Consider the following 20,528-nt stretch of genomic DNA (forward strand, 5'->3'; position numbering starts at 1 on the left):
GGCCACCGAACGGCAGGTTATCGACACCCAGGTCAATGATATGCTGCAGCGTGGCGTCATACAACCATCACACAGTCCTTGGGCTTCCCCCGTCGTCCTTGTCACCAAGAAAGACGGCTCTATCCGCTTTTGCGTTGACTACTGGCGCCTCAACAAAATCACCTGAAAAGACGTCTCTCCGCTACCCCGCACCTCCACCAAGATGTAACGGCCTTTATTGACAGTTGTGAAGGCCGGTTAGAGCGGGCAAGGACCGGTCCGGTCCCGGAACAGTTCACGCTCTCGTCTCGCGCCGCGCGTCGGCTCTGCTGCTTCAGCTGCCGATCGTCGTCTTCTCATCTCGCGCCTCGCCTCGGTTCTGCTGCTCTGACTGCTGATCATCTTCCTCTTTACAGGTTTCTATTTTATAATAAAGCTTTCGTTTGCCCTAAATCTGGTTGTCAGTATATATATCGTAGGGCATTACAGACCCTTTTGGCCAGCTTAATTGGAAAATATTATTAGTAGCAGGCGCTGCCTTTTTGCAACAGCTTGCGATGCACTAATCGAAGAAGCTATGTTATCATGCGCAATGTGCAGCACACATTTCTGAGTGATAAAAAACTTATCTATGGTGCGCCATTAGGACTGGCGTCCCTCATTAGGCCTAACACTATCCCGATACCTGCAAGCAGGATCTGTGCCAACAGGCCGACGCCATTAGAACCAACAGGTCTGACACCGACAGGCCCATCACCATCAGGTCCATCACCATCAGGTCCATCACCAACAGGCCCGACAGGCCATCACCAACAGGCCCGACAGGCCCAACAAGCCCAAATTACGGGTTCCTTCAGCCTTCAGACCGATAGGCTGAAGGAATTTTTGACTGGGGCAGGAAGCTTCGGTAAAACATAAACTAACTTGACTTGCAAGAATGCACGCACTATTGGGCGTGTAAGGTCCAGTAAAAACATGAAACGCGAAACTACCTATCCGACATACAGGTAAATAAACCAAGGCCACCAGCGTTTACATACCAGCATCGATAATCAGATCAGACAGATTCAAAATATGAATCTCACATAAAGGAGCGAAAAGTTTTGAAAACCTGGATATAAAGTACTGTGCAATTAATATTTTCGCGTACATAAGAAATTTTAGGGCGAGAGACAGGTTTCAGGCGGTCACCGTGCCAAGAATCGAGACACCGTAAGGGACACAAGTATGATAAGAGTGCTGAAGAGTTTGCACGCGGTATTTTCCGGTAATGTGCCCTCTTATTACGGACACTCAAAGAGACGTCAAGGTGCTTGAGTAGCCTAGGTGTACACGCCACACCCGCATATTCAGAAATAAAATAGGATATATGAGATATGAAAATGGAAATAAGCACGATGGGTGGGTAGTAACAAAAAACACGCGGATGAGCGAAAAGAAGAAACAGGGTGACGGAGTAAAAACAGAGTAAAAAACGGAGTAAAAAACGGAGTAAAAAACGAGTGAAAAGTAGCGAAAAGGTTCGCAATCGGCCTGCCAGGAAAACAATTTTATAGCGCAGAAGTGAATTATACGGCGTACTGAGACACTTCTCACCAGTATTAATATCGTTAAACGCTTCTGCGACCACCCTCTTTTGTGCTGTGTTCAGTTCTGAACAAAACGTCGTTTCCAAATGTATGCTTACAAGAAACCTTTTCATACCGTGACGTTTATATTTTAATCGCTTACGAAGGTTTGTTGAGTGACCTCCGGGATTATTCTCTATTTGCAGCCTGTGTTCACATGCCCCTTCATTAAAACATGTACCAGTCACTCCAATGTAGAACCTGTTGGAAGTGAGGAGCACTTTCTGCGCGACTCCTGAAACACACTGGTGAACTTCCTATCATGCTTCTTGGTACACTGCGGGCTATTCTTCTTTACATTAATCACAAACGGGCACATACTGCGAAGTTCACACAGCGGAGACAAGAAAATCTTAAATCAAATCAAATCAAATCTAATGCAGCTTATTTCCGTCAGAAAGAAATCAACGGAGGAGGCTCGAGCAAAAAGTGAAACATGTTCACTTGATTGCGCTCAAGCCCCCTTTTACATGACATGCAGTGACGACAAACAGGTGGATATTATATAAAACATACTCGTGGAGTATGGAAATATGGAACAAAGCAAACAAAACGTACAAGGTTAAACAACATAGAGTGGTTTTGCAAAGCCCTGTTGACCGCTTGAAGGCTTGCCATATTTTTGATGCTACGTGAGATGCGATGAATGCAGCGCATAAGCTCCACCGCTTCTTTCTTGACGGTCTCTTTCTGCTCGGTACGGAATGGAAGGGCTACAGTTGCTGATAGTAATTTTTTTTTCTTTTGTATGATCATAAGAATTCTTCCAGGGCGTCGCTGGCCATGTTTTCTTTTTTTATTCTGTTTTTCCCTTTCGCCCATACACCCGTTTTATGTTTTTACCTTCCCATCATGCTTGCTTCCATTTTCGCCTGTCATATACTGTCATATACTGACATATACTTTTAGTACTCCATCGCCTCTTTACTCCGGTTGGTCGTCCTTTCTAATTCGGCCAACCACGTAGGCTGTCACGATTTATTCTCGCACCTTCGCCTTTACTGTTGATTGTGATGAATTTTTTTATGGCGCTAGTTCATCTGTGGCTAAATAGCCCCATGGCACAAAGTTGATTGGTCTCTTCAAGTTAGTGTCACAGACACATCTTCGAACATTTCATACCAGCCGTCGTGGGTTGGCTTGTCGAGAATGTATCTGGCGTGCTCAGTCCACTGGAGCGCTCTCGCATCAGTATAAATAAGCTGTAAGGAAGCTTCAGACACTGGCCAGCATGCTGTCGACTGCCTTCAATATGATCAGCACCAAATACGATCAGTTACACAAGCTTTGACGCATTCTATCAGCTCAGGTTGAAGACATGGATACCGATCGGATGCTTCCAGATTGAAATCAGGATGTATATAGGAAAAAAGAGAACCATAACTAGCAGGCTATAAAATCAGTGAACCTTTAAACCAGCGTCAAAGTGAAAGCAGACATGCGGAAATAAGTGATAACTGTTTGGCTTCCTAAAGTCGTCGCAAAAGAAGCAAGTTGTTTACGGAAAAGTGCTGGAATCGACGCCTACCGCCACATATCTCAATCTAAGATATGCTTTGAAAGGGGTCACCAGCAGTGGCTTAGCGATATCCTAGTATTTATCACGGGCTTCAAGCCGTAGTGGAGTTAATGGGACTTGCTTGAAGAAACCACCGGGCTGGAGCTGAATCGATTTCAGTGAATAACTCTTCGTTCAGAAAATTTGTTCCCTTTATTATTGCGAGAAAGTGGCGGCCCCGAGTGACATGAATATAAACAAAACACTAGCGACTTCCTTGCTTGCGCGAAAATAGAGCACTGAAGGAAGGCGTTCTTTGCGTATAAAAGAAGTGCTTATTTCTTTGTCAAGTAGCTGTGCCGAAGTTGTATCATCACCGTACCACCAAGCAGCCTTCGCCGAAGGCACTCAATTTGCTTGAGATGCAGCATATGCCATCGCCTACGAAGGGTGAGAAGTTATAGCTTAGACCATTTCTCTAATGAAGGGTGGTAAGGGGCGTAGATCCAACCGTGCATGAATCACTGCAAGTAAGCACATGTACTACAGTGTCAGTGCCAAGTGCAACACGTGGAGATCCCTCAGCGCCCTTCGCTCCTCTGCAACCTGCCTCTCATCCTGGTTGGGTGCCGGCCCAAAGCCGCCGAAGATAAACACTTTCACCCATCACTGAGCAGCCATGCCAGTACCTGAGAGATGGTGGTGAGCCATAGGGCTTCACTTCGGTCCAACGCGATGTCACGGGGTCGTACGTGTGCATATCTGCTAAGAAGGCCTTGAGCACATCGCTGTACCCTCCGAAAATGTACAGCTGTTCGTTGAACACGAAGGCTGAATGTCCTCGCCGATACACAGGGGGAACGCCTTGAACCTCTGGGCGCACCCAAGAAGAGATGGCCGTTTCAAAATAGTATAGTGTGAGGGAACGGTCCGTTGCGATGCCGCCGAATACATACATGCGGGTCCCGATGGCAGACGCAGTGTGGCAGGCATGAAGAACCGGAGCCTCTCCGCTGGTGGGGACAAGATACCACCGTAGGGTATCCAAGTCAAGGGCCGCATATATGGCGAAGGATCCCAGTAACTTTAGATATACTTGCGGTTACACACAACACAAGCTGTGCTGCCGTGAATCGATGACGGCACCTCACCGGACACCGCCAGACGGCTGCATGTCATCGTGTTTGGGTCGAAGCGATAAAGAACACTTGGAAATGGCCAGCTGTGCGGGCCGCCCCACAGATACGCGCAGTGGCCGTACGCTACAACTGAGGGGAGGGAAATGGTAACCGGCCCGGCGTCGGGAAGTTGCGTCTGCACCACATCCCACCGGTGCGACACGGGGTCAAAGAACACGTGGACCAAGTTCCATGCCATCTGGCAACTGTCGAACGAGTAGACCCTGTCGTTGACGCATAGAAAGAGAAGTTTATTTTTTTCTAATGTCAACAAAAAATACAAAGCAAAACTGCTGAACTCAATGCTCAGATTAGTCAAGCACATGCGCAGTGACGCAGCACTGAGCACGTCAGTAAGGCAGTAAGAAAGCCGACACTCGACCGCCGCGCAGGACGTTGAAATATGTCGACCATTTCGCAAGAACTCAGCCTCACTCATTGACAGTGCGTCCACGCATGCTTGCTCAAAGAGGCGCGTGCGGAAGCGCTGCAACATTGGAAACATTGCTCTTTGCGGACGCCCATTTAAGGAAGCCGCTCCACGCTGCCGCCACAAAACGAACATGCCGACACACAACAGCATATTTGTAAACAGTTCGCGTGAACTAGTGCGCGCTTCGAGGCGGGTTAAAAACATCCGTGACACTAGTACCCAAAAGGTGCGCGCCACTACACAGTCGAACATAGCGTGCCGCAACGTTTCTAAAAGACCGCATTGCGGGCATCGGGCGGAGGGCGCCACGCCCCACGCCGCAAGGCGGGCTCTTGTGGGCAGGGCCCGCCAGCCTCGCAGCCAGCCGAAGTCCCTGACATCTGCAGGAAGCGCAGCTGAGGTCAGTTGGCGCTAGCGTGCCCGTCTCGTTTTCTGGAGTTGTTTGCGGGTCAGCTCAACGACCGTTAGTGCTTCACACATCCTGGAGGGCGGGGTTTCATCAACATACAGATCGGGCACGCTGGCAGTCAACGACGCCAGTGTGCGACGCACGTTAACGAAAAATGCCGGCGGCTGCTCGGCTGTAGGGCCAACCACATGTTGTGTAAAAAACACTTTACGCGCTGTACCCAGAAAGTATGTGAGGAGTGTTCTCCCGGGATAGTCTGGGTTGTGTACAAGATCTCGTACTCCTCGCAAGGCGAGCACATTGAACATGGTGCGAATACAAGGTATACCAAACCCACCCATGTACGATGGATGGCGCATGAACATTCGTGACACAAGTTCGGTTTTGCCCGCCCAAACGAAACAGCCACAGGCCAAGGTTAGCCTGCGAGCAAACGTGCGCGGTGGGTTTGCCACGCGGGCGACAAAAAAACATGCGGCTAGGATTGTAGACTTAACTATATAGCAGCGCTCTGCCATTGAAAGGCGGAAAGTTGACGCCACCGAGAGGCGTTTCTCAGCCTTCGTGCGGAGGTTAGTCCAGGTTTCGCGAGCTACTTCTCCGCTGGCGAGGAATACTACTCCCAGGACTTTCACTCCCTGCACCCACTCCACCTCGCCCGCAAGGTTCGGTGTGAAGGTGCCAAACCTTAGTGGCTTGCTTTTTTCCTGTTCAATAGGGCCCCCGATATCTCGCTGTACTCGAGAAACAGCCGCGAAAAAGCGGCGTAGCTATCTTCGTCCTTGAGGAAAAGCGACACGTCGTCGGAGTAGGCTGAAACCTTGATTTGACCCTGGCCAGGCAGAGGGAAGCCGCGTATGGATGGGCTGTTGTTAATGCGCCGCGCCGGATGAGTGGATCCAGGCATAACACGAAGAACGTTGGGGAGAGAGGGCATCCTTGCCTTATGCCCCGGGGGACTGAGAAGGGAGCGCTCTGGTGGCCGTTTACGGAAAGACGAGCATTCAGGTCTGCGTAAAATATGCGCAGCCTGCTAACAATTTGCGGAGGGAATCCGAAGGCTTCGAGGACTCCGAACAAATACGAGTGTTCCACCCGATCGAATGCTTTCGCCTGATCAAGCGAAACAAAGCACCCGCTGAAGCCCGTCCTGCTGGCAAATGTGAACAGGTCTATTGTGAGTGTCTGTGCATCAAACACAGAGCGGTCGTTGATGCGTACAGCCCTGTCGGTGACATGCTCTGGAACGCCGTTTAGCCGCACCGTCCACATCCTGCAGAGACACCTGCTTCTGTAAGAAACAAGGCCCGGTCATTCCAGTGATGGCGGTGCCCTTATGCGGCTTTTTTCTGAAGCAGCGGTATGGTGATCGGTATTCGTGGCTCGTGCAGACTTGGTGCGTCGACGGGTGACTATTTCCGTTCGATTTTTGAATATGTCATTTGATGACACTCACACGAATGAATGTTCCAAAAAGGACATGTACTCTTGCAGTTACCAAGATTAAAAGCGCTAAAAGCCGTTATAAAGTGCGCATAAGTGGTCAGGAGGGCTCTTCTGCCATTACGGGTTTGTTTCAGAGCGAATTGCTTTTTTTTACGCCACATGATAAGTAATTAACGCTTTCCAATCCAGAATTTTGTTTAGTTGATCGGTCATGCCAGTCGCATTGATTGGGATTGAATATATGACGGCCTTAAAAAGACGGGAAATATATTTTGCTTAATGCTTAAATCCTGCGGTACTTTTTTCTTTCGTTTCGCGCATGTTTTGTTGCCGCCTTATCGTCTAGCAGGTGCTTGGTATAGGTGTCATGCAGCTCTGGTCTATTCATATCGCGAGCAACAACCACTTTGTTCAACCTTGCCGCGATGGTGGAAATGTGGTGTGAATCGTTGGTATTTCGCCTTTTCATTTCCTGTTCTGGTAATAAATGCCTAAGGGGGCTGAATACCTGCAGCTGTTTCTGGTGAGATATAAGCTTGTGATTTGGTCACTGTGCCTTGTATATACACCTCTAAATACGTGGTTTTGAGGAAAGGAAGTGGCGCCGTATCTGTCTCACATATATCAGTGGAAGCCTCAACCGCATTGTGAGGGAAAGGAGGAAGGTGGCAGTGAAAGGCGAAATAGAGAACGAGGGGCCGTAGTGGAGGGCTCCGGAGTATATTCGACCACCCGGGGATCCTTAACGGGCATTTACATCGCACAGTACACGGGCTCCTTTTGTGTGTTCCCTTCATGTAAGCGCAGGCCGCCGCGGCTGGGTTCGAACCCGGTTACTCCTACTGAATAGCCGAGCACGCTAACCTCTGAGCCCCCGCGGCAGGTATCTACCGGTTGTGGGAAACGTGTTACGAGCGGACCGCCGCGGGTGGAAGTTGTTGAAGAGGCGATTTGCAACGCACAGCGCGAAAGTGTGTCGCAGTTACGTGATCGGTTGCGGCGATAGCATCGCGCCCTCGTGCAGTGGCCAGCGAAGCTGACCCGTTTGCTCCGCCGCGGGTTTGAAACGCCCTCGTGGCAATATTAATCTATTGAAATCATGCGCAGTAACGGTGTCCGATAAATTACGTTGGTTATACGCTTCCCGTACTGTGTGAATTGGCAGTGGAATAGACGCTTTATTTGCAAACACCGCTCGCCTCTCTGTTTTGAACTACCGGGAATAATGTCTTTAGTTTTTGAGCAGCAGAAAGAACGGCGTTAACACTGTATCTGACTGCCTTCTATCGACCTGATAACGCTGTTTTCTGGTCCCGCTCGTCCCGGAGTCCTCGTCGGCGTTGTGAGCGAGAGAGCACGGGCATGGCTCTGGCAGGTGGTTCCCAGAGAGCGACCTAGGAGGCGGATGGGCCGCCTAGGTCACGTGTCTTTGTTGCGTCATCAAAACCTACCCACCGGATAGTGAGCAAACTGCACACTGTGGCAGTTAAATAAATGATTGGTAGCTCGGGAAGAGCAACCTGGGTCCCACAAGACCCATCGCTTAACCACTGCACCAGTGCGACAGGAGGGGCATGAGGACTCCCAAGGATCTGTGAGTGTAAAACAGTGAATGGCCTGCATATACGGGAATTAACCCATCATGCTATCACGTCGTACTCTTAAGGCGGAGTTTAAGTGTTCCCTCCAATGTTATTTTTTTTACGCGACAGCATTAAATGTCCCGTTCATCCAGCAACTTAGCGTCAGCATTGTTGGCACTGGAAAATGCTGATTGGTCGAGAGGGTAGTGGAGTAGGAAAGCAATTTTGCTGATATTAAAAAGAAAATGTAGTCAGTCGAAATGGAAACCGCCGCTGAGGAACGTGCGTTAAGTGGGATGTATAGAGGCCTTGTACGAGTACCAGCTACCCCACATGTCAGGGATCTTGTCGTGTAGCGCGTTTGATGTCGCCTTTCCTAGCGCGTTGATCTCCTTTTCCAACGGCCGCATTTTCGCAGACTTTGGCCTCCTCCTGATGTCAAGCGTCCCAAGCCCGAGCCTGCCTCCTGGGTGCGTTCATGGCTGTCTAATGGTGACGTTCCCATTTCTTTGTGACCTTACCTGCCCGTCTATGTAGGTCTCCGCAGAATGGATCCGCGCCTGTGTTCGCAGTCTTACGAGCACGGCAAATCTTGTGTGCGCGCAGGGCCTACAGTCCCGTGGCTTCTGAAGCAATCACAGAAGGCGTTTGCAGTCAAGAGGCTAAATATTCCTAGCGCTTCACGATATCACATCGAACGATGCACTAGTCTGTAGCCAAGAAATATGTGTCTCGGTGTCACACACGACTGCGCCACCTAGTGCGTAGTGCCCTTCCTGCCCTCCTCGTGTCCTCCTTTCCCTGCGCAACCCTCCTTACACGCTTTTCCTCTCTCTTCTTCGCTAAGCGCAGGAACAGTTACTATATTGTCATAACAGGAGGGGATGAGCCAGAAGCTATCACACTAAAACGAAGAGAAGCTCGGAGAAAAAAAAAACGCCTACCAAATCGGTTCCTTCCCAGTGCTTGCCCGATTGCAGGAAGGAAAAACTAACGCCCGGTTTCATCTCTGAGAAGACTGGTCATCACTGCACGTTTTTTACTGTGCGGCTGAACGGCGTTCCAGACCTCGTCAGCAACATGGCTGTCACCATCAAAGGGAAGGTCTACTCGTTCGACACATTCTACAACTATCACGATGAAAGCGATGGAAGGTTATTGCAGCCGCTTATGCGCATACACCTTCCACCCCGTAACGTGAAGGTGGGGTGTGCTGCTGACCGAGTTGCACTCCCAAGGCGAGCCCATTAGCTGCATCGACCACGGCATTGCCGCCTACGGGCAGTGCGTCAACATGTGGGGGAGTTCCTCGGACATAAGTTCGCGAATTGGCGGCACATACCGGTTCGATACCTTCGCTATGACAGGGAGCCGCAAAGAGATGTTCGGCCAAGTGCCGACAATGAGCATCTTCTTTTCTGTTTGCATGCTGGCTCAATGGATGTACCGTCTTTGTCAAAAGTAACCAGTCTGCATGGTTTGCTTCAAGCTTGTATAGTGGGGCCCTTGTGGCTTTCCTGAAGATCAAAAGGTATTGGAGGGTAAGAAGACCCCCAATCTTTACCTTTAACGACCATTTCAGCTTGAAGGAAGCCGTAAGGGCTCCACTGTACGAGCTAAAAGCAAACCATGCAGCCTGGTTACATTTGACAAAGGCTGTACATCTTAGATAACTTGGACACGGAATACTCGTACCGTGTATATTTTCTCGACCTGGAGAGCCTGACGTGGCACCGCGTTCCGACCAGTAGAGAGGCCCCAGCTAGCCGCTGCTTCCACACGGTGTCCGCAGTCGACATCCACCGTCTTTTCCCGGCCCCTGCAAAGGGGCTGAGTAAGACGGAGGAGCGAACTTTAAGGCGCCTGCAGACAGGTACTCTACTCTGTCCTGCAATCTTAAAGCATTACGATCCAAACACGGATGGGCGATGCCCGCACTGTGGGGAGACCTGTGATATTGTTACGTGACGGCAAGCGATGAAGAAAGGACTGCATGACCGATGGCGATGATATGATTTAATGTCTGCGAGCCTAGCACGAGCGCTCCTGCCTATGCCACTGCCCGCTTCGTCGTCTTCTAGTCCGTCACAATATCTTCCACATGGTGTGGGCATGTACTCGAAATCCCCACCTCCCCCCTCCCCCTACCCCTTCCAGAGAGGCATGGAAGACTGCCCACCTCAACTGCTCCTCGCTTGAGTCTCAAAGGGCTCTGGTGAAACGGGCGATAGACGGGGCATTGTCATGCGGTGTCCCGGACTAGGGACGCCGACCATGTAGCGGGGCCACTCTGTGGCTCCCAAACTCTATTTCAACAATTAAAGTTTTCACCACCACCACCACCAGTCGGAACCCGCATGTTTGGGGTGGTCAGGCGTTCGACATAGAGGTAAACGACCGGTACGATGATTACTTGTATTATCTGGAAACCACCAGCTCGATGTGGGTGCACCCAAGTGTGGAAGGTCTGCGCCGCAATGGTCGCAGACATCCCTGTGCCTTCGTGCATGACGAAGACCTGTACATCTCTGGTGGCTGCAAAGGACAGGTGGGCGCCTACTTTGGAGACATGCAGAAGTATGACATCGAGAACTTGTGTTGGGTTGAAGTGACACCACGAGGGTTACGCCCATCTGCTAGGCGCTCGGCCGGCTGGAGCGTGATGGGAGAGAGGGTGTTAATTTTCGTTGGCTTCGGATCTGCACCACACCATGCAAACAGAGAGCGTGGAGACAATGCTTCTGAAGAGGGAAAGGTGGTGACGGACCTGCGCGTGTTGCACTTAGCACCGACACTGCGGAACTTTTGTCTCCTTTCTGTCATCGATGCAGGTCTTGATGTAGGTGGATTACCGGCAGCTATTGGAAACCAGATCTACGCTATCTCTTCTGGCTCATCATGACGGCGCACTCGTGCTGCGCCTCATACGAACGGCGCGCCTTCTGCAGATCCACAGACGGTGGTGAGGCGACGACGGTAGTGATTTCAGGGCCGGTACTTAGGTAGGTAATAATTCTTTTTTTCAGAGAAACACCTTAAAAACCGAGCTTCCGCGGCGGGCAGCCATTGGCCCCCTATCGCCTATGAGCGCCCTGCTCTGCGATTTGCGTTCCACCCTCGGCAGCCAGCGGAACCGGGACCAGCAGGATTTGACTGAACCACGCTCAATCGTTCGTCATCCGTCAGATGGCGCTGTCGGCGCTCGCGGAATAGAGTCACTGGAACTCTATTGCAGAAGGGCGAAGGAACTTTTTCACCCGCTGTCATGGCGTGGCTGACTAGCTACGGCCATGGCACAAAAAAAATAAACAAAATAAAAATAAATCTTGCAAAATCAGGGAAAACTTTCTTTCCCGGTTTTTTTTTTTCCATTTCACAGAAGGAAAAAACGCTCGAAAATTTCCTACAGTAGTTACGGGCACAGTACCACATCATTGCGCACTGCGAAAATTGTTCCAAATGAGCTGTTTGCAAGTCTGCCCAGCAGCTGCAGTTGTCCACATGGTGGCAAGGTCGCTGCAAGAATTAAACCCTGAGGTCGGTCCCGTTTCCGCAACTCCTAATTGCGTTATCTTCTGTTTCGACGACAGCGCAGGTTTTTCTTGAATACGAACTCCTTAAAGCTGTCGTTTAAGGAGCTCAACTCACGCTTTTTACGCTCCCGCGTTAAAACTGAACTTTTTCACAACAATTACAATAGAAGTTCTTTGCTACTCTGCTGCTGTGGTTTAAATCTCCCATTGTTTTTAGAGATTTCCTCCATTTTGGTCAGGCGGCACTTCCTTTCTTCCGTTCCGGGTGACTTGCTAAATCCTCGCCCTATGGCGCTTAGGGGCGCCTTTTTGGGCGCATTTTTTTTCGGCTCCAAGTTTCCGCGTCCTCTTGCCTTTCTTCTGACTCGCGCACGTGTTGAAGTTGTCGAAGACGACGATATGCAATGCACAGCGCGGAATATCCGGGTGAAAGGCTGCGACGAGGGCCGCATGGCCTTAAAGGAGTACAGACACCTAACTTTTAGGTGCATGTTTTCTTGTTTGTAATGATGCATAAGGTATTATTATACATGGATTAAAACGTGGTATTCTCCTACGACCAATAAATAATTTATAATCGAATTTCTTTCTCGTGCTGTTTCGATTTCAACAGCCGAACGATTTATTGTGACGTCAAGAAGTGGTTTTAGATCGCGTGAGACATGAAAAAACTGCAATATTTGCACTGCTCAAATTTTTATCATGTTTGTCATTTTTGTTCGCCCACCTGCTATGGTCCCTGATGGGACTGGCAGTATTGTAAACAAATAAATAATCGCTGATTCTACATTCATTGTCATTCTGTCTCTTGAGGAAGGCTGGCTTTAGCACTCTAAGGAATTAAAGCAATGAAGCAGTGATTATATCGACGTTTATCCTTGCCTTGCATGACATGAAACTACTGCTCGACCTCAAAGCCGCCGTTCGGCTGCTAAACCGTAACAGCGCGACTGGAAAAATTGGTTATAAATTATTTAGCGGTGGTAGACGAATATACCACGTGCTGATTCGTGCATAGTAACGTCTTCCGTATCGCTGTAGAGAATAAAACATTCCATCAAGATTGGGTGTCTATACTCCTTTAACCGGTGGAAAATGAGGCTGATATGTTCGAGCTCCGCATATTCGAAGCCCGCTGTAGACTCTAAGCATGGTGAGTTTTCCAAAGCCACTTCCAGCTATGAGGCTTCACACTTACGGCGGACGGAGTTTACGCAAATGGGGGTTATAATCCTAACGCAAAAGCAAAAAACGAATTTTATGACGCAAAGGCGCTTTGACGCATCCGTAGACATGCGCTTCTATCCGCCACCGCGATTTTCAAAGTATTGTCAAGAATCAAAACCCATAAGGACGGGCGGTGTCGGAATGCTCGACAAGAATTTCGACGTCAATTTGGCGTCATGTTCGTCATCGCATTCGCCGTGGTTTCCGGGTGATGTTCGCCTGAACCTGCCAAGAATGAGATCTAAAAATTTAGCAGTGGCTCCGTTCAGCTATGCCAGGATATACGTAGTAAAAGCAGTTTTGCCTGCTGACGTTTCGGTAGCGACACGACGTCGTTGTCGTTCAGCAGTTTGGTGGTGTCTCTTCGCGAAACGTTCCTCTCGTTCGTCGGGCGTATCGGCCGCCAGCTTAGCCTTTCGCGCCTCGTTTTCGCGCTGTCCGCCGGCCTTGTACCATGCGACGACTTCTGGATCGAAAGACTCAATTTCACGCAGCCTGTACTTCTACCATGACGAGCGCGGCCGCTCTACTTCCTCCATGGTGCGCGTCTGAGGAGCCAGCGCATCGCTTCCGGATTATATCCCAGCTGCACGGCGTGACTCTGCGCATGCGCACTGAGCTGATTGCCATGGTAACGGCGCATGCGCAGTAGTGGCCCTTTGCAGGCACCGCAAAATGCGCTTCTGCTAGCCTAGTGTAGCTTTCGCTACAAAAGTGTTTCGTGCCTCACAAGCAGCTTCGAATCACACGTCTACATATAACTTTTTTTTTTCTCGAATGCGTGCATTTAATTCAAGATTTGATGAGACGGAAAGTTTAGGAACAAATCAGAGACCATTTCCAGCGCGCACTAAAGCAAATGGCGACGACGTCAGTTGTGGCAAGTAAGATGCGCTTCGCTGCGGCCACAGGAAAATGATGAGGGCGAGCCTGGCCAGGCAGCTCGCGCTTCTTAATTTTTGTGGGTAGCAATGGTGGCTGAGGCAGGTACTTACCTCTAGCACGAATACTTTCAGTAGCGGCCGGCTTCACATAGTTCAACGACACGTTTAAGAAAGCGGCTTACCTGTGTTGGAATGGGCAAGCGTTCCCCGCAAGAAAAATTATCCTGTCCAATCATGTTATTGACTACACGCTCAGGATGGTGCGCTCTGCATTTCTGCAGCGCAGTCTGCCTACTGAGGTTTTATTCCATCAAAGAGTCCATACGAACCGTGAAGATATCGCACAAAAAATAAATTCCACATGCAGCCCTAATCCCGAACTCTTGTTAGCTTACGAAGGTTTTTTTTTTATGTCTACCAGAAAAGCTTAGTAAGTTCGGATTCGGATGTTAGATAGTTCACCTTCCGAAAAAGATCATCTTTATTATGAGGCCATTCATGAATTTCAAAGTTTTACGCCAGCAATACTCTCCGAGGCTATTACGCGTTAGCGTTCAAAATTCCCTTTCTGCAGAAAGTTCAGCCTCGGTGTCGAGCGATGAAGCAGGTATCCCACATGTAACCTAGGTAACGTGACCTGTAATAATAATGTTTATTTTGCCACCATGCAGTACATGATGGGAGGGCGCCCGTAGTAAAGCTGTCTTCTGACAGCTTGACTACGCCATGGGCACCCGGCCTTAACACTTGGCGGCATACAGTGGTGGCTAACAACATGAGATAATGCAATGCGTACAATAGACAATTATACGCCGTTTAGGGATAATTATACAATAACAGATAAAACAAAACAAACGCCAAACAAAGAAACAGAAGCAACACTGGTTTTTAGACAGTTCTCAGTGAAGATGAGACAAAAAATAAAGCTAGAGCCGACGTCATGCGACATCATGACAACCTGCCCGCCGTGGCAGATGGCAGTAAAATTATTGATTGCTTGCGAGAGGCTGCTCGGGGAGAGCAATGTGGACAGCAGTGGTAAACTTCCATACACACAACTGTCCAGAAAATGCAGACGCCAGCGCCACTTCCATCCATATATCGTCTGCAGGGACGCACACTGTAGCGTCGTGCCGTCGTCATGAATGCCGTATCGAGCAGAAAAAGCTTCATCCCCGAGCAGGATTCAAACCACTGCCAGCGAAGAAGAGCAGCGTCGTGTCACGGTTCCTCAAACAATTCGGCTACAGCGGCAATCTTATAACGCGGTACATTTCACCTTCAGTCGCCAGGTGCGCTGCAGTAGGCGAAACAGAAGCTAACCGGAGTTTCTCGCCTACAAGCCCCACCGGTTGCTGTGTTTGAAACAGCCGCCTGTCGGAGCAGTGGCGCATCCCCGCGCTGTGTGAATGGGAAGTACAGAATTGCCATGCCTGGTACGTCATACCCAGGGGACCCCAAACGGGCTCAAGGCTCCAAGTAACGCTACCGCGTCATGCTCTTAAGGCGGTGCTCTTAAGTGTGCCCTCAGGTTTTACCCACCGTCTGATCTTCTGAACTTCCCCACTGGCCCGCTCCGCATCAACCTTCTCAGCCCTCTCTTTGAATGCTGCAGTCCCAGTTGACTCTTGTTTTACCTCTGATAAATGACTTTGATCGAGCAGGTGTTGAACAGGCTATTCTACCTTGTCGACCATGTCCATGAAAAATAGAATAATTATCTGGTTAATTTCGGCTATCCCGATAAGCTTGCTCCTACTTCTGTCTGAACGCTTAAACTGGGCTTCTTTTTCTTGTGCAAATTAGGAAATTATTTCGCCCCTCGTAGCTTATAACGTGAGATGTTTGCCACTTCCAATTTTTTCCTCTTCCCATCTGAAGCCTTAAAAATGACTTAGTTATGGAAATTCCGTGACTAAGATAAGATGAATAATCACATAATCGCATTGGCAGCTTTTGAAAGACAGTATTCTCCAGAGGCACCTCGTTACAAAGTAAAAACACATCGGAATATTACCTAGAAGAAATGTATTCACAAACACAGCAACTGAGGAAGAGTGGTTAGAAAGATAAATCAGCAGCAAGCCAGGAACGATGATGTGGGCAGAATTTTAAAGAAAAAAGCTTACTCTGAGATCGTGCCAATCTGCAAGGCTTGGGCGCCGGGATTAAACGCGTTGCCGCAATTATCACCACCACCGTTGAGCTAAAGTTACATAGGTACACATTCTTACATTCTGCACACTCAAGAAGCGCAGTGTCACTGTTAACACTACGCGCAAACTGCGCGGCTGATTTCCTTTCATAGGACAGCACATCCAGAGTGTCCTGACACGGCGCGGCTACCGAACGACGACCAAACAGAACTTCAAGCCAGTCTTCTCGATGCATGGAAAGGCTCACTCTTGTTCCACCCCTGGAGGCCGCACTGCTACACGCCGAAAGAAACGCCGTAGGGTGTGGGATAAGCTCCAGCCGCCTGTGTGCCGGCAGCAACTCGCGACGCTTACAGACACTGAAGTTGGCCAACGCACCGCCACATATGGCAAAGTCGACACGAGCCCGGTGACTAAGATTGTCTTGGTTTGATGGTTTTGATCTTGTTTATAATTAGTTCTGGTAATTGGCTTATATCCAGACCTGCATCGATGACAGCAAGCATACACAAGTTCTGCAGCATTGGTGCTAAGTGCAACACGTGCAGGTCCGTCAGCTCCTCTTCTTCCTCAGAGATGTCCTCGAGATGCTCTTCCTCCTCAAGCCTCGGTGGAGGCCCGAAGCCACCGAAGACCAACACCCTCTCTCCAAGCACACAGCAGCCGGGCGAGTGCCTCGCAGACGGGCCTGATCCAAATGGCGTTACTTTAGTCCAGCACGACTTTTCAACGTTATACTTGTGCATATCTGCAAAGTAGGTGTTCAGCATTTCGTTGTAGCCACCGAAGATATACAGCTCTCTCTCGTACACGAAGCCACCGTGACACTCGCGCACCTCCGGGGCGAAGCCTTGCAGTTGTGGGCGCACCCACGTCGCAGTGGTCGTTTCCAGATAATATAAGCAATTGTCATAAGGATCGTCCGGTCGTGAGAATCCTAGGTTGCCACCCTAAATGTACATGCGGGTTCCAATGGCGGTCGCCGTGTGGTAGTAGCGCCCGAGGGGGGCCTCTCCGCTGGTCGGGAGACGATGCCACTTTAGGGTCTCTAGGTCCAGAAAACGTACAAAGTTCGATGAATCTCTGTGCAGCCCACCAAAAATGTACATCCTGTGATCAAGCACGCACGCCGAGTAATTAACATCAGCACTCGGTACTTCGCCCCTTACCTCCGGACGGCTCCATGTCATGGCATCGGTATCGAAGCGGTGGAAGCCGGTAACCTCTGGGCTGATGTGCTGTCCGCCCCAAATGTAGACGCAATGGCCGTAGGCTACAACGCTGTGGCCCATGATGTTAATCGGCTCATCTTCGGGAAGTGACCGAGTCTGTATCCTATCCCACCGGTACGAGACGGGGTCGAAGGTGTACACGTCGACGATGTAGCCTGAGATTTCATCACTGTCCGGGTAGCAGATGTCGAAAGAGTCGAACGAGTAAACCTTCCCTTCGATGGTGACCGACCTTTCGTTGAGGAGGGCAGGAATACGGTTGACCCGCGCCGTCCACATCGTCCGATGGCAACCAGTTCTTGCGAAAAGGATATCGGGCCGCTTTGTTCCTTTACAGCTAACGGCCGCGCGCTGAAATCAAACCTGGTGGTAGGCGTTACTTGCTCTTCTTCGTCTTTTGTTTCGCAGAGCGAGCTGCTGGTGCGCCGCCTGCCGGAATCACTGCGTGGTCGGTTTTGTTCATAGAGAGAGAGAGAGAAAGAAAAGGACGGAAAGGCAGGGATGTTAACCAGGCGATATGCCCAGTTGGCTACCCTACACTTGGGGAGGGGAACAAAGGGGAAAAAAGGAAAAAGAGCAGCAATGAAATGAGTTTTCTCAGTGTCCAGCGACCACTATGTCACGGGGACAGAGGGCGCTGCACGCAAAGACATTCGATAGGTTGGGGCAACCAAAAGGAAATAAAAATAATAAACCCCTGCACGCAAAGACAGGGGGAAGACGCGATAGAAGGCTGTCGTCCGAAATGGTACGAGGCAGGTGGGAGAGGGGGATAGGCGCTGCACAGTGGGCGGCGCATGCGAATTTGAGCGGGAGACTTTTCGTGTTTCCCTTTAGCTTTCTACATAAAGGTAAACCAACGCAAAACACTGGACGAAGGAAGGAAATGACACACAACGCGCTGTCTAACAATTCAAGTTTAATCTATTTATTTATTTATTTATTTATTACCTCAAAGGCCCCGGTTGTGGGGCATTACATGAGGGATGGGCGGATTACATGCAGATTATATAAAGATTACAGAGTACATAAAGATCAGGATACAAAAAGAATACAGGATACATAAAGATTACTAGCCGCCGCGGTGGCTCAGTGGTTATGGTGCTCGGGTGCTGACCCAAAAGACGCGGGTTCGATCCCGGCCGCGGCGGCAGAATTTCGATGAAGGCGAAGTTCCAGAGGCCCGTGTACTGTGCGATGTCAGTGCACGTTAAAGAACCCCAGGTGGTCGAAATTTTCGGAGCCCTTCACTACGGCGTCTCTCATAGCCTTAGTCGCTTTGGGACGTTAAACCCCATAAACCAAACCAAACCAAACCATAAAGATTACTGATTACATAAGGATGGCCTCAATCTTTTTCTTGAAGTCGATGCAGTTGACGATGAGTACGGCTTCCGGCGGCAGATCGTTCCAGTCCCGAGATGATATGACAAAAAAAGAACGGAAATGAGATGTAGTTCTTGCGGCGGGTGGGTATACGGTCTTGATGTGGTTGTTGCGGCTAGAAGGACGATGAGCTGTTGATATGATAGATGATCCTAAAGGTGAATGATAGAACTTGTGGAATAGGCATAGTCGAGATATTTTTCTTCTAGTTTCAAGGTTTGGCGAGGATGCTCTGGATTTTAAAGAGGACACGCTAGTATAGTAAGAGTAGTCACAATAAACAAAACGGATACCGCGGTTTTGAACTTTTTCAAGGATTATAGAGAGGTTAGATTGACGAGGATCCCATACCGCTGATGCGAATTCTAGTTTAGGTCGGACGAATGTTTTATAAGCTAATAATTTGATAGAAGGGGTAGTAAAACGAAGCCAAGGGTGCGGTTAGCGTCTTCAGCGATGTTCGTGATATGCGAAGACCATGTTAGGGTATGAGTTAAGGTGATGCCAAGATACTTACAGGAAAGAACAGATGATACTTCAGAACCGAAAAGTACATATTTTGAGGGAATATGGGATTGTCTGCGATGAAAAGAAATCGTGCATGTTTTAGTAATATTAAGGGACATTAGCCAATGCTTGCACCAAGTTTCGATTTGGGTTAGATCAGTTTGGAGGGTGTCAGAGTCAGTTCTGCTGGTAATATGGCGGTAGATTACACAGTCGTCGGCAAATAATCGGATGTTCGAGTTGACGTTAGAGGGAAGATCGTTAATGTAGATTAGAAAAAGCAAGGAAGACGCGGGTTCGATCCCGGCCGCGGCGGTTGAATTTCTTTGGAGGAGAAATTCGAGGCCCGTGTACTGTGCGATGTCAGTGCACGTTAAAGAACCCCAGGTGGTCGAAATTTCCGGAGCCCTCCACTACGGCGTCTCTCATAGCCTTAGTCGCTTTGAGACGTTAAACCCCATAAACCAAACCAAACCAGAAAAAGCAAGGGTCCAAGCACTGTGCCTTGTGGTACACCTGAAGTAAGGGGGGAAAGAGGTGACGATGATTTGTTAGCGTAGACAAATTGCTCTCTGTTGGTCAAATAATTTTGTAGCCATTTTAACACCAAGTGGCTAAGGTTAAGACGTGAAAGTTTTAGTAGTAATCTTTTGTGGGGTACCTTATTGAAGGCTTTTTCAAAGTCAAGGAAGAGCGTGCCAACGGTAATGTTTAAGTCAAGATGAGAACTAAGATCATTAATAAAAAGGGCTAGTTGGGTGTCACAGGAAAATCCTTTTAGGAAGCCGTGTTGGTTAGGATGAAAAAACTTGACCGAAATTAAAAATTTAACGATGTGAGAATAAATAACATGTTCCATTAGTTTTGAACAGATGCTAGTAAGGGCCGCCGCGGTGGCTCAGTGGCTATGGTGCTCGGCTGCTGACCCGAAAGACGCGGGTTCGATCCCGGCAGCGGCGGCTAGAATTTCTTTGGAGGAGAAATTCGAGGCCCGTGTACTGTGCGATGTCAGTGCACGTTAAAGAACCCCAGGTGGTCGAAATTTCCGGAGCCCTCCACTACGGCGTCTCTCATAGCCTTAGTCGCTTTGGGACGTTAAACCCCATAAACCAAACCAAACCAGATGCTAGTAAGAGAAATAGGGCGGCAGTTTTTACATGAAAACGATGAACCTTTCTTGGGGACTGGAATGATCTTACCGATTTTTCATTCTTGCGGAAGCACGCCTGACGATAATGACTGTTGAAAAAGATGGCACAAAATGACACCAACCACGTTTTTAGTATTTTTTAGCACTTTAGAGTTCAAGCCATCAATGCCAGATGACGATGACACTTTCAATGATTCAATTAGTTCCTGAATACCATTGCTATCGAACAAAATGTCTGGCATAGCTGGATGATCGAAGACAGGGAAGTGCGGTAATTCGCCGTCCGGTTCGTTAGTAAA

The sequence above is a fragment of the Amblyomma mixtum genome, chromosome 3, assembly GCF_055824585.1.
Source record: "Amblyomma mixtum isolate Tamu chromosome 3, ASM5582458v1, whole genome shotgun sequence".
In the NCBI taxonomy this organism is placed as follows: Eukaryota; Metazoa; Arthropoda; class Arachnida; order Ixodida; family Ixodidae; genus Amblyomma; species Amblyomma mixtum.